Source organism: Rhyacophila brunnea, unplaced genomic scaffold (genome assembly GCF_057557595.1).
Source record: "Rhyacophila brunnea isolate RB1 unplaced genomic scaffold, BYU_Rbru_1.0 scaffold_9, whole genome shotgun sequence".
NCBI classification, from domain to species: domain Eukaryota; kingdom Metazoa; phylum Arthropoda; class Insecta; order Trichoptera; family Rhyacophilidae; genus Rhyacophila; species Rhyacophila brunnea.
In genome coordinates, this window is record NW_028233361.1 from 5,293,149 (window position 1) to 5,306,351 (window position 13,203).

At 35.5% G+C, this 13,203-nt stretch overlaps 1 protein-coding gene across 7 annotated transcripts in view; it reads left to right on the forward strand.

Moving 5' to 3' along the window:
• Positions 1-13,203, forward strand: part of Pka-R1 (protein kinase, cAMP-dependent, regulatory subunit type 1) — a 285,462-nt gene that overhangs the window by 118,874 nt on the left and 153,385 nt on the right. The window lies entirely within an intron of this gene.

Consider the following 13,203-nt stretch of genomic DNA (forward strand, 5'->3'; position numbering starts at 1 on the left):
GCGCCTTTTTTGTGTGATTGTCAGATTATGCGGGATCGATCGCGAACATAGCTTCTTCATGTCTAAATGTTCATGCAAGATCATATACACGCTAGTGTTACTAATGCCCAAAGATGCCTCAATCTTACAGTATGTCACATGACGATCTTGCATTTTTAGTTCACGCACAGCATCGATGTTTTCTGGAGGAACAACCGATTTTGGACGGCCTTCACGCGGCTTGTCTGTGAGCAAACGACGACCACGATAAAATTCGCTGAACCAGCGATATACCGTAGTTTTTGATGGTGCTTTATCACCATATAAAGCACTAAGTTCAGTAATGCACTGTTCCCACGATAATCCACGTCGAAAGTTGTGAAAAATAATCGCACCAAAATTTTCACGAGTTAATTTCATTTTTTTTTTCCGACCATGAGTGGTGGACACAGAGTGGAGGTTTGTATTGACAGATTTTGTTTTTTACGAGAAATGGATGTCAGCCACTTGCTCAACCTATTAGGTCCATACCCTGACACACACAAATTGAAAAACAATATGTGTACTTGCCAGACCCAGGATTCGAACCTGGGACCCACGGCTTTATAGTCAAACGCTTATGCCGCGCGGCCACCATTTCATTTTTGGCCGAGATAAATTTTTCAAATGAATTAAAAAAAAAAAAGCGCCTGTTTGTTAAAACGTTCAAGTACTTTTGCCGTTAAAAATGTCAAACTTCAAAATACAGAAGTCAAATTGCACCTAGCAACACCAGTGTTGCGAATTCCCGAAATATAAACGGCAACCTATGTATATATATAATATTAATACTATCGACCGAAGGTACTTGATGGAATTTGAATTTAAATTCTAATGGATTTAAGTTTTGTACTATTCCATTTGAGTCGTTTTTTGCAACCCGGGTTTCGCTTTTCGGCATCTTCAGGCGCAGTGTACACTCACCAAAGGCAAACACACTATTTAGCTATTTCCCCACCTTATGAAAACAACCAACTGATGCAACATGAAACATGTTGTTGTCACCAATCCCGCTATCCCGCGATCGCAATCGGGATTGGTTATACCGATCCCGGGATGACCCTACGGCCTACAGTGACAAAGTGGTCTCGCGCGCGGGCGGCCGCTCTCTTCGGTGAGCAAGTAATAAAATAAAAACCCAATCTAATATGACGATTGAGAGATCGTGCCGAGGCGTCCATACAAATGTTACCGCTTTTTGCCGCGTTTTATCTGATTCCTCCCTCACACGTGCCGCTGTACGTGATTTCAGAATATTTTTTCACGTTCTATTCGAGCGAGCAGTTGGCGCTAGTCTACACCGTATTATATTTACAGTAAATAAATATTGGCAATATATTATAGAAAAAAGATATATTAAATTCAACACAATGGAACTGGATTTAGTCAAATTAACATTTTATAAGGGAGTTGTATAGGTACTCCAATGTCGGTCAGTTTGTCAACTCTTAGTTAGAGACTATTTTGATTTAGACTACAAATTTTGTAAACATTTCTTGACGGAATTTGAAATATCCTAGATAGCGTAGTTATTAGCAATTATCTGCAAGTTTGATAGTTGTATCTTATGTATACGAAAGTCATCATAATATGGAACAAACATATCAATTGGTATCACGCCCCCATGCCATGTTCAACCAAATTGCTTCGGGTGTTGATATGTTCCACTTGCGTGAGGGTGAATTTAGGTGGGCGCTATTTTATAAATTCTTAAAATAGGGTCTCCTCTCAGCAAACTCGGTGTACTTCATTTAACTTCTATGGATGTATAATTGTATTTTCACTGCTTTTGTATGTTTACATTATGTTCTCTTTTTATATTTTCATTTATATCGTTATTATTACTTTTTTCTTTATAATAATGTTTCATGTCACGTTGTGAACGTCTTAAACTTAAAATTTGTAATGTCCACAATATCTTAAATAAATTGAAATTGAAACATTGCAGAATAATAGAATTTTCAAAAGTTTAATTTAACCCTACATAGTAATTACAAATAATAAAAAATATATGCATAACGAGCGGCGGTGGTCCATTATTGTTGTAAAAGTCCCTTATCGCATCGCTTTGAAAGCTCGCGCATTTACGTTGGCTATTCTTCTCCGAGTTGTTTATCAAATGAAATGAATTGTGCAAAGTGTTGTGTGGAGATAGCATAACAAGGATAATGGATTAAGTTTAAAGTTGATTCCCCAAGTAATTCGCTGGTCGATGGGCCGGCGGGAAACGGGTGGATTCTGCCACCGTCTCCCGCTTCCCATTCCACACCCACACACTCGACTTTCAGAGTACTTTTACCAAAGTTACATAAAGCGAGAGAACCGCGGGAAACTTGGTTATAACCCAGTTCAATTCTCTTGTTTATCATATTTTTACAACTCTCCAGCTATGCGGAATTCTCTATTTATTTATCAAACATTCATAGTGTATTCTATCAATATAATCAATTATAAATTTTATAATTGAGAAAACAATACCTCGTATGCCACAAAACACGAGATGAAAATACTCTCTTTTATTCTATTTTTTGTATTTCACTATTAAGATTAACAGTTGAATACGAAATAATTACAAGATAAAAAGAGCTTTTCATGTACAACGTTTTTAAATTTTCTGTTGAATTAATGCTCAATATGCTCAAACTTGTACTTGATATGAAGTAAATAAAAAACAAACAAATATAGAATACTGAAATGTCATTTTGACATTTCATTTTGATTTCCATAGTAACGCACGTATATATTAATACTTTAGTTGCTAGGGCCACCCCCTTAGCAATCAATAATAGTCTTTTACTTTTTACGGATTTTTCTGAAATAACTTTCCATACAAAACAGAATTAACTGAAAATGAATTCAATTGTGCTTAAAGATGGCTAAAAGTATTAAAAGAATGCATTGGCATCGTGTTCTAATATATTCTAAAAGTTTCAAACGTCTAGCTAGTCGGGAAGTTAGTTAAAATCGATTGCAAGATTTGTACTGGACAAACAACCACAGGACAAACAAGAATACAAGCTAATAAAAACGTTGTAAAATACGTGATAAATTTGATGGAATCATAGAGATTATATGGATTTTTTTCATCTCATGTACTAGTGTGATGTGGCATACGAGGTATTGATTTCTCACAAACGTTATGCTTTGTACAAAACTGTGTAGGAGAGACAAAACATCGCTAGTTTTAATGGATTACATGTAAATTGTAAGTAAAACATTTCACCGTGGCACAGTTCGACGTGAGCTTTCTTATCGGAAAGAGATGACCTTATACTATACGGTCTCCAATTTTATGAGATTCAATGCGAACATTAATTCAAATTTCATTGTTGATTTTTGCAAAATTCATGAATTCAAGAATGAAAACCTAACCTAACAAATAATCCAGTATATCGGCCATTTTCCAAATTTATTTGCTGCTGGCTTCCTGTAAAGTGTAAACCGACAAGGACCGTGTTTTATTTAGACATGAATTGTATGTCAGTACAATACGACCCATAGAAGTTAGACGGTCTTTTTAATATAAGACCATATATTTCCGATACAACATTTCACGGTGAAGTGTGATACGGCGAACTGAATACGTACAAGTTTCCGGATACGGTTTTAATGGCTGTGTCCTAGAATCTATATATAAAACAAAGTCGGGTTAGTTACACCATTTATAACTCAAGAACGGCTGGACCGATTTTTATATTCTTTGATTTGTTGGATTTGTCTCCACCCCGAATAGCAGAATAACTAATAAAACATTGGATAAATCACGGAAAAAATAAATTATGAAGAAAATTCATTTTCTCATACATTTTGACATTTTGAACAATGAACCTCGCCATTCGAAAATAAAAGAAAATCACAAAAAAATTAAATCCGTATACAACGCCATCTCTGATACATGACAGAAACAATAAACAAGAAACAAACAAACAAACAAAAGAAAGTATGAACATGGCGTTTTTGACAGTTGATTCAGTTCAGCCTCAGATAATACCGAAAGAATTTGTTGTAGACAAATAGCGATTTTGATGGTGATTTTCAAACTATAAGTTGCCTTCTAAAATGTTCACTTTGTGAGGTTATCAAATTTGTGAATGTGCGCGTGCGTATCAATAATTGCTTTATTATGTAATTTTGAATTGTGTGATTAATTTTCCAGTGTTATTTACAATGCCGCGAGCCAGAAGATCTAATCTATCTATCTATATAAAACAAAGTCGGGTTAATTACACCATTTATTTTATAACTAAAAAACGGCTGGACCGATTTTTATGATCTTTAATTTGTTGGATTTGTCTTCGCCCTGAATAGCAAAATAACTTTAAAAACATCAGAAAAATTCACGGAAAAAGAACTTGTGAAGATCATTCATTTTCTTATACATTTCGTATGGAACGGCTTTTTGATGATGTCTATTGATGATATAAAACTGATTCACTGGTTTCGATGAATTTTTTTTATTCGTCTCGGCCTCGAGAAGCTTCCTCGCGCATTGGAAAAGTAAGAAAATCACAAAAAATCCGTATACACCGCCATCTCTGATACATGAGTATTGCAATTCAGTAAAGTACATCAAATACATCTGCAAACATGTCACCAAAGGCAGCGATATTGTGGTTTTTGGCGTTCAAACTCCCAATACCAACGATGAAATCACGCACTATCAAGTTTGTCGATATGTGAGCTGCAATGAAGCAATTTGGTGTATTTTCTCATTCCCCATTCATGAACGTCATCCCACTGCTGTACATTTGGCGGTGCATCTGGAGAATGGTCAACGAGTTTATTTTAATGCATCGAATGTTGCTCAACGTGCTGTAACACCTCCAGCGACAACATTGACCAGTTTCTTTTCAATTTGTCAAAGCGATCCGTTTGCACGAACGTTGTTCTACTCTGAGATGCCACGTTATTACACTTGGAACGCTTCATCGAAGAAATTTAAACGTCGGAAGGAATGCGGTTCCTGATCATCCGGATGTGCATTCTAATGATGCTCTTGGTCGCATTTACACAGTTCATCCGAAGAATGATGAATGCTTCTACTTGCGGTTATTGATGGTAAATGTTCGTGGGCCGACATAATTTGAATCACTTCGAACTGTCAATGGTGTAGTGTGTCCAACATTTTGTGCTGCATGTCAACAGCTCAATTTGCTTGAAAACGATATTCATTGGGACATGAAAATCGCTGTAGCAATTGTTTCTGCATCTCCAAGTCAGATACGCACATTATTTGCTATCATTATTTCGACATGCTTCCCATCAAATCCACCTGAACTGTGGAACAAGTACAAGGATGACATGTCAGATGACATTTTACATCGAATTCGTGTCAGTTCAGAGAATCCCGATCTCGAAGTGAATGAGGAGATACATAACCAGGCTTTGCTTTTGATCGAAGACATGTGTTATCTCATGTGCGGAATTTTGTTATTTTTCCTCGATGCGCCTGGTGGAACTGGGAAGACATTTCTCATGCCATTGATTTTGGCCACTGTTCGTGCGAGATCCAAAATTTCTGTAACAGTTGTTTCTTCTGGGATAGCGGCCACGTTGTTATAAGGATGCCGAACGGCTCATTCAGCGTTGAAATTGCCGTTAAACCTTCAAACGACTGAAACACCGACAAGCAGTATTGCGAAACACTCAGCAATGGCCAAAGTTTTGGTAGCAAGTAAAATCATCACCTGGGATGAATGCACAATAGCGCACAAATGCGCATTGGCAGCACTCAATCGAACTATGAAAGATCTGCGCAATTACTCAAGTTGTTTTGGTGGCGCAATGATTCTACTATCTGGCATTTTCCGCCAAACACTACCAGTCATTCCAAGATCGACCGCTGCCGATGAAATGAACGCTTGCCTCAAATCATAGACTCTGTGGCGCTATGTGAAGAAACTTCAGCTGACGACAAACATGCGAGTTGCATTGCTAAACGATCCATCTGCCGAAAATTTCTCCACGCAATTGCCGACTATCGGTAACGGCCGTGTTCCTGTCGACGAATCGAATGGATTGATTTCGTTTCCGCTGAATTTTTGAAATTTCGTCTCAGCGAAGGACGACCTCATCAACAAAGTGTTCCCGAACGTCATTGCTAATCACAAAAATCACAATTGGTTGAGTAAACGAGCAATTTTTGCGGAAAAGAACAAAGATGTGGATCACTTAAACTTCACAATTCAAAATCAAATCGTTGGTCCAATGCATTTCTTCAAATCTATCGACTGTGTAATAAACGAAGACGAAACAACCAACTATCCAACTGAATTTTTAAACTTATTGGATCTGCCTGGCTTGCCACCGCACAATTTACAACTGAAGATTGACTTGGTAGTTATCATGCTTCGAAATCTGAACCAACCAAAACTATGTAATCTATTTCATTTTGATTTGATTTTTGCACATTTATTGAACTTAATTCATTTTGAGTATTTTAATTCAGCTAATAAGTTAACACAAGATTATTGATTCTGAGGCGGTACGAAGTTCGCCGGGTCAGCTAGTATAATATAATTATGAGTATTGAGTAGAGTTATGTTTAAGTACGCCAAAAGAATCTAGCCATTATTTTAGGGCAGTGTTGCAATGGGGTGCAATGCACCCGGAGCACCGACAATAAAATTTGTAGTGCTCCACTGCTCCGAATGTTTTTTTTTTATTATTAAATTTTCGTCCTAAAATCCGATTAAAATATTATATTTCACACTTTGCAACACTGAAATTATTTGAAATATAAATAACCTCACTTTTGACAGAAGATCCAAATAATAAAAGACGATTTGCTGTCATAATTTTGTTTAATACAATTAATAGGTAATGAAATCTACGAATAATAAACCTTATTTCAAAACAATTTTTTTAATGTTTTAACATTTGTACACCTACATAATATAATACCTAATATAAAACTTTTTACCCGGAGCGGAGCAACTCAAAAAAGGGTCCGCTCCATCTCTCTGGTTACAACCGAAATATCTATCGACTTAAAAACATCTCGAAGAATTCAAAATAATTTATGTATATTATTCTTACGTATAATCATCCGTCGAGTAGGTATATGTAATAGGTTCTATAGGGGACTTGATCCCGGTTGTGGATGATGGTGATTAGGAATTGCAATACCGAATGAAAATATCAATACCGGTTTTTCGGTATTTATTATTGAATACTGGTATTAATACCGGTATTTCTTAAAAGTTAAAAAAACAGAAGTACCTAGGTGCTTATCAATAAATATAGCTATTAAAATCTTTTTAAAATATTATTTTATAGGAAAAACCTACATACCTACATTTAGTATGTTGACATTTAAAAATATATATTGATCATAATTGTAGAACTAGTGATTTTTTACAAATAATTTGAATATATTGATAATTTTAACTAAAGCCCTCAAAAGTTCATCAAGTGCAAATTAGTCCGGCTACAGAAAAAGCTTCTTAAATTCAACGCTTATAGAATAATTGAACATATTTGTCACGGATGTTTTCTATTTCGAAATAATATTATGATAATTCATCGCGACAATTACTTATATAAAATTATTTGATGAAATTTGTTTTATTATTTTTTCACCTCTGTTGGATTCACACAATATATTTGCATTTTAGCAGAACATAACTTATAATTCATTTTCAAAAACGTAAACGAGTGTGCTTTCTTAATACCAAAAATTCCGGTATTTTGGATTTTTAAAACCGGTATTTCGGTATTGCAATCCCTAATGGTGATTGTTATGATAATATTTCAAGTCTGAATCTGTAATATCTTCATTTTTTCGTAACTTAATAGGAGTTTCGTCCTTCGTTTGTTTCATTTTATTTAAACGCCCTTCAATTAATGAAAGGGTGTCGTTTAATTCAATGCAAAAACAACTACGTTATTTTTAACCGTCACGAAAGAAAGCCGCAAGACGTGATGCTATTTTTCTCCATCGTGCGCCTCGTTCGTGTTATTTCTTTACGTCTGCAGATTCGTATTAAGATTTTCTTTGTTTTAAAGGACTAAAGAAAATAAATTGGCGTTTCGAGGAGCGTGCAAAAAAACGTCGCGCCCTTCCCCTCGCTCCCGTGGATCGGCAAACAGCGGCTGAAATAACAAGTCCCGGACAACAAAGAGCCCGTCTAACTGTAGGGGGTGGGAGTCAATGGATATAGTGCGTATTTGATCTTCATGTTGACAGAGTCTCTCTTATGGCTACTCCTTATGGTTTAATATTTATATCCGTTTTTCGTTATTACAACGTTTTTCTTAGCTCGTATTATTATTTGCCCAGTGGTTCTTCGTCCGGTACAAATCTTGCAATCGATTTTTAACTAAGTTCCCGACTAGCTAGACATTTGAAACTTTTATAATATATCAGAACACGATGCCAATGCATTTTTTTAATACTTTAAGTAGAATTGAATTCATTTTCAGTTAATTCTGTTTTCTATGAAAAGTTATTTCGACACCATTATTGGTTGCTAGGGGTCTGGGATCCTAGCAACTAAATTATTAATATATACGTGCGTTACTATGGAAATCAATATGACACGTCAAAATGACATTTCTGTATTATTTTTCTATCAATCTATCTACAAATTTTTTTGATCGTTTAAGCTAGTCAAGTCAAGTTTATATGGTTCAACAGAAAATTTAAAAACGTAGTATTTAAAAAGTTCTTTTTACCTTGTAATTATTTTTTGCAAAGCTACTAATCGTTTGTTTGTATTTGAAGATTTAATGATGACGTGGTGTTGTGGTTTGTCATTTATAAAGAACTGTGTTTGGGAAATGTTTAAGGCACAACATAATTTTCATTAAAGTCACGCGCACACAATTATTACGTGTTATTGCGACAGGTCACGGGATGTATATGTACCTACATGGTGAAGTGGGATTCACACCGTGTAAGTAAGAGCAGAAGTTATTGGCGACGGTTAGCTGCGGACTTTCTGAACCCCGTAGCGAGTTGAATCCGGTGGTCACAGTCTATGCGGCGTGTGCGAAGCTTGTGGTTACGTTGTGTAGTGGTCGTGTCTTCAAGCACTGCATAAAACAACTTGTTTGTTATATTATGTGAGTATTTTATGTAATAAAAATGGTATTTGCCCTCCTAAGTAGAGTATATGGGCTTATACAGATTGGTAAAAGATAGTTTAATAAACATAGGGAAAACGTTCATTATTCATGTAGCTTTTTTAAAAACAATGTTCGATCCTAAGAAAATCACATAGGCCGCACAGAGTGAAAGTTGTATTAATAGCTTTTTTATACGAAATTAACCATTTACTCAACATTTTAAGTCTATATAATATTCTGGGCTCAAAAATATTTAAATTTTTGGCCATCATGTGAATAATTTATTAAATACTTATATTCTTGTCTTGTTTATATTACTTTACATTTTTACTCCTCTGTATTTTGTACTGTTACTGGTACTGAATTGTTCAAGGTTATCGGTTGTCATAGAGAAAAACATAATCCGTTGTGTCTAGCTGAATTCGATTGAACATATTATTAAGGTGACGCATCAGTGAAACGCCAAATAATTTCCAACTGTACGCGCGACGAAATTTTGTACTCGCTTCGCATTCATGGAGGGAACGTCGAGTCAGACATACGTCACTTTGCTGCGTGATAGCGACGGGCCAATTAATTCTAAAATCGTGTAAAGATGACTAAAAACGTTACCTATTTACTTTAAAAAGAAAACATGTCAATGAATATATTATTATTGTTACTAATAGAATAATAAACAGAACATAAAATGGACGTATGTTGGATTTATATGAGAAATAATATTTCGTTTGACAGGCGTCTTTTGCACCCGCGACCCGCAATCCGCACATCGCCTGGCAACGATCTTTTTAGACCGTGCCTCAACTAATGCATGGCCTTAAATGCCGCGCCAAAATAATATTGTTATGCCGACACAAGATGTTTACAAATAAAAGGAATCTTTTTGTAAACAACCCTGTCAGCCTGCGTCGAAGATAATCCGAAATGTTCATACTACCTTGGCCTGTCTCAGCAGTCGCGAAGTGAGTCACACAACGGCCAAGATCAGTGCCTTTCCGACCAATCGGCGCCATTTTTCTCAACCCCCGCGATATCGGAGAGTCCTAATATTATACAAGCAAACAGGCAAAACAACGACAGCTTTCGCTACTTCGGAAATATTTTTTTATAATGGATCTGTTATCAGACACTGAAAAACTGGAAACTGCACGCTATGTTTTTGTATATTATTATGAAATAATTAATACCTAACATCCATAAACGAAAGTTCACGGAGATACTAGAAAAAACTTTGTAAGTAGACCGACGAGTCACAAATTATTTGGACAGCGTGAATAGTGAATGCATTTAAGTAGGTATATATTCCAAAAATATATCAGAAAAATTTGAAAGTCCTACTATGCAAACCTTTTATGTCTGTTTTATGTAATTGTTCAGGAGAGAGTTAAAACGTATTATTTAATACATTTCTTTTATAAATAAAAAAGTTTTTCTACGATATAATTTATTTAAAGTACACTCTTTTTTTGATATAATTATTATAAATTAAAAACTTTTTTATTTATAAAAGAATAAATAAAAAAAATCGGCGCTTTGCGCCTCGTTTTTAGCCCCATGGGTCCCTCAGACGATGGTTACTTAAACCCTGACGGCTGAAATTATTAAACATGGAACATGCTTTGCCTACTGATTCTCTAAATGCTAGTTGTCCAAATTTGAAAGAAAACATAAAATGGTCTTTTTTAATCAATTTTGTCGAAGGAATTGAGGAATAGGGCGCGGATCATCGTCACTGCCGAAGCGCCGTTCGCAGCCGACTGAACTCTAAAGCCACTCGCCCGCGCTACTTTCGTGACTTTATTTTTTCATTTTCGTTACCACTTTGTGCCTGTGCGATGTTTTCGTAACGAATCCGCTCGGGTGGTCAAGACAAAAGCATGTTCCATGCTAATATGTTTTAATTCTCTCCTGAACGTTTATATAAAACAGACATTATAAGGTAAGTAAGGCATAGTAGGCTGACGATACGTAATAATTTCTGGCGCGTTGAATTTTTTTTATATTGATTTCATCTTCCGAGCCATTTAATATTCGACAATAATATTCATTTATATTCATGCCAATACTTTATTTTCGAAAATGTCAGTGCTGCATGTATTTCGAACCCTTGGGTACACTAACTAAATTTCAATAATTAGTAGATTGATATTGGCGCATTTTGGAGCCACAGGCTAAAACACTCTACATTTAGGTATTACGTGTTCGCATCCCGCAGCTGGGTTAAGTTTACATTTAGGTTTTCCCTGTCGCTTGGCAGTTTTCTTGCGCTTTCTTATGCCGGGTACTCACTAGCGAGCCGTAACTGTGACCGTTGCAGTTACAGCAACCAGTATGTGGACGCGAAATAATTAGTTCGCGAGCCTAATAAAAATTATTTTGCATCTAGAGTTGTTTACATACTGTTACAGTTACCGCTCGCTAATGGGTACGCTATTCTTATTATTCTTATTATTAGGTCAATAATTATTATAAAGCAATCATTATTCATAAAATGTTTATCACACTTCAATGGTCAAAGACATAGCTTATAATAAGTATCTTTAGAATCATCTTCAAATGTGTTAATCTTGCCGATTTTTTGAATAATAAAATGCCTAATTCTTGTCAAATTTGGGATCAGAGAGATTATCAATATAATTTTTTATCGTGAATATTTTACAAAAATTATCTCGTAATAAATTATACTAATGGTTTCATAAATGCGTTTAAAAATTAATAAATGTAAAAAATCTTAACACCACTGCACAGTTATGTACCGAAATATGACTATATTCTAAAACATTAGAGCGAGAGGTTTAAAAGAATACTATTTTATGTAACAAAAATACTTTATGCAGTCATCAAATGTTTAAAATAACTATAAAGGATAATAAGGCTTCAAAATTATATAAATAGATTATCTACAACGTTTAAGGAGTGTCCAGGATCATGGTTTGAAAATACAATAAAAACTCAATTTTGACCTTCGACGAGCATGTCCCCCCTTAATCGCACCGGTTTCGTCCGTTTAGTCAATTATTTTCTGGTCCTTATTAATTAATGTGGAATAAGTATAATATATTTATATCATCATCAGCCTGAATCTATCCAATGCTGGATGAAGGCCTCTTCAAACTGCTGCCACTTCTCTCGGTCCTGTGCATTGTGTTGCCACGTACTTCCGCAGAACTTTATCATTTCATCGATCCAGCGGCCTCTAGGTCTACCTTGCAGACGTTTTGTACTTCTTGGATACCACTGGATGACTAGATATGTCCAACGATTGTCTCTTCTTCTAGCTATGTGTCCAGCCCATCTCCATTTAAGGCTTTTAATAAACTCTATTACATCGCAAAGCCTTGTCTGCTTCCTTATCCACTCGTATGTATATATATTATTAGTTTTGATTAATGAAGATACCTACACAACAAAAATACTAATTATTGTATAGTAAAGAGGTTTTGCGAGACCTGTTTTTTCAGAACATGCTTCTGTGTTGTGCAGACGATTGCCTTTTAGTATATACAATTTTGTAGTCGTTAATACTGGGAAAACATTATTTTTCATTACAAGAAACTGGCCAGAGCACATTACTTAAAATCGAAAATCCATTACGGCAATGTCATTCAGTAGGTAGTTTATTTTTCATCCGCAATCGCGTGATCATAGCATAGAACTTAGATTATAAACAATTTTTATTTTCCGAGGTTTTCTTTCAAGGACGGGCGGGCGGTTTACACAAAGTGAGACAAACTTCTCCCCTCTCCCTTCGCGTCCCTCGAATTAAGTTGACCGATAAAATTCGCTGCCAAACACCGTCTGTATAAAATATTAATATGCGCTCGTAAAAGTATCGCATCTCGGGATTTTTCGACGATCGGACGCGGCCGTGTGGACTATTTTAGTTTTGTTTTAGAAACATAAATCTTCCGTTTTATGTATGTGGGAAAACAAGTCAGCACACGGTAAGTAACTTCACCGAAATAAACACATTTTTTACAAAAATAGTGCGGCATAAAATTACGCCGGTGGAGACATAAAGACGAGAAATTGTAGAATATTTTTTTTCCATCGGCTCTACAATTCGTTGTGGATCTTGGCTGACTCCAGAATAAGTTTCTTGGCATTTTTTTAAAG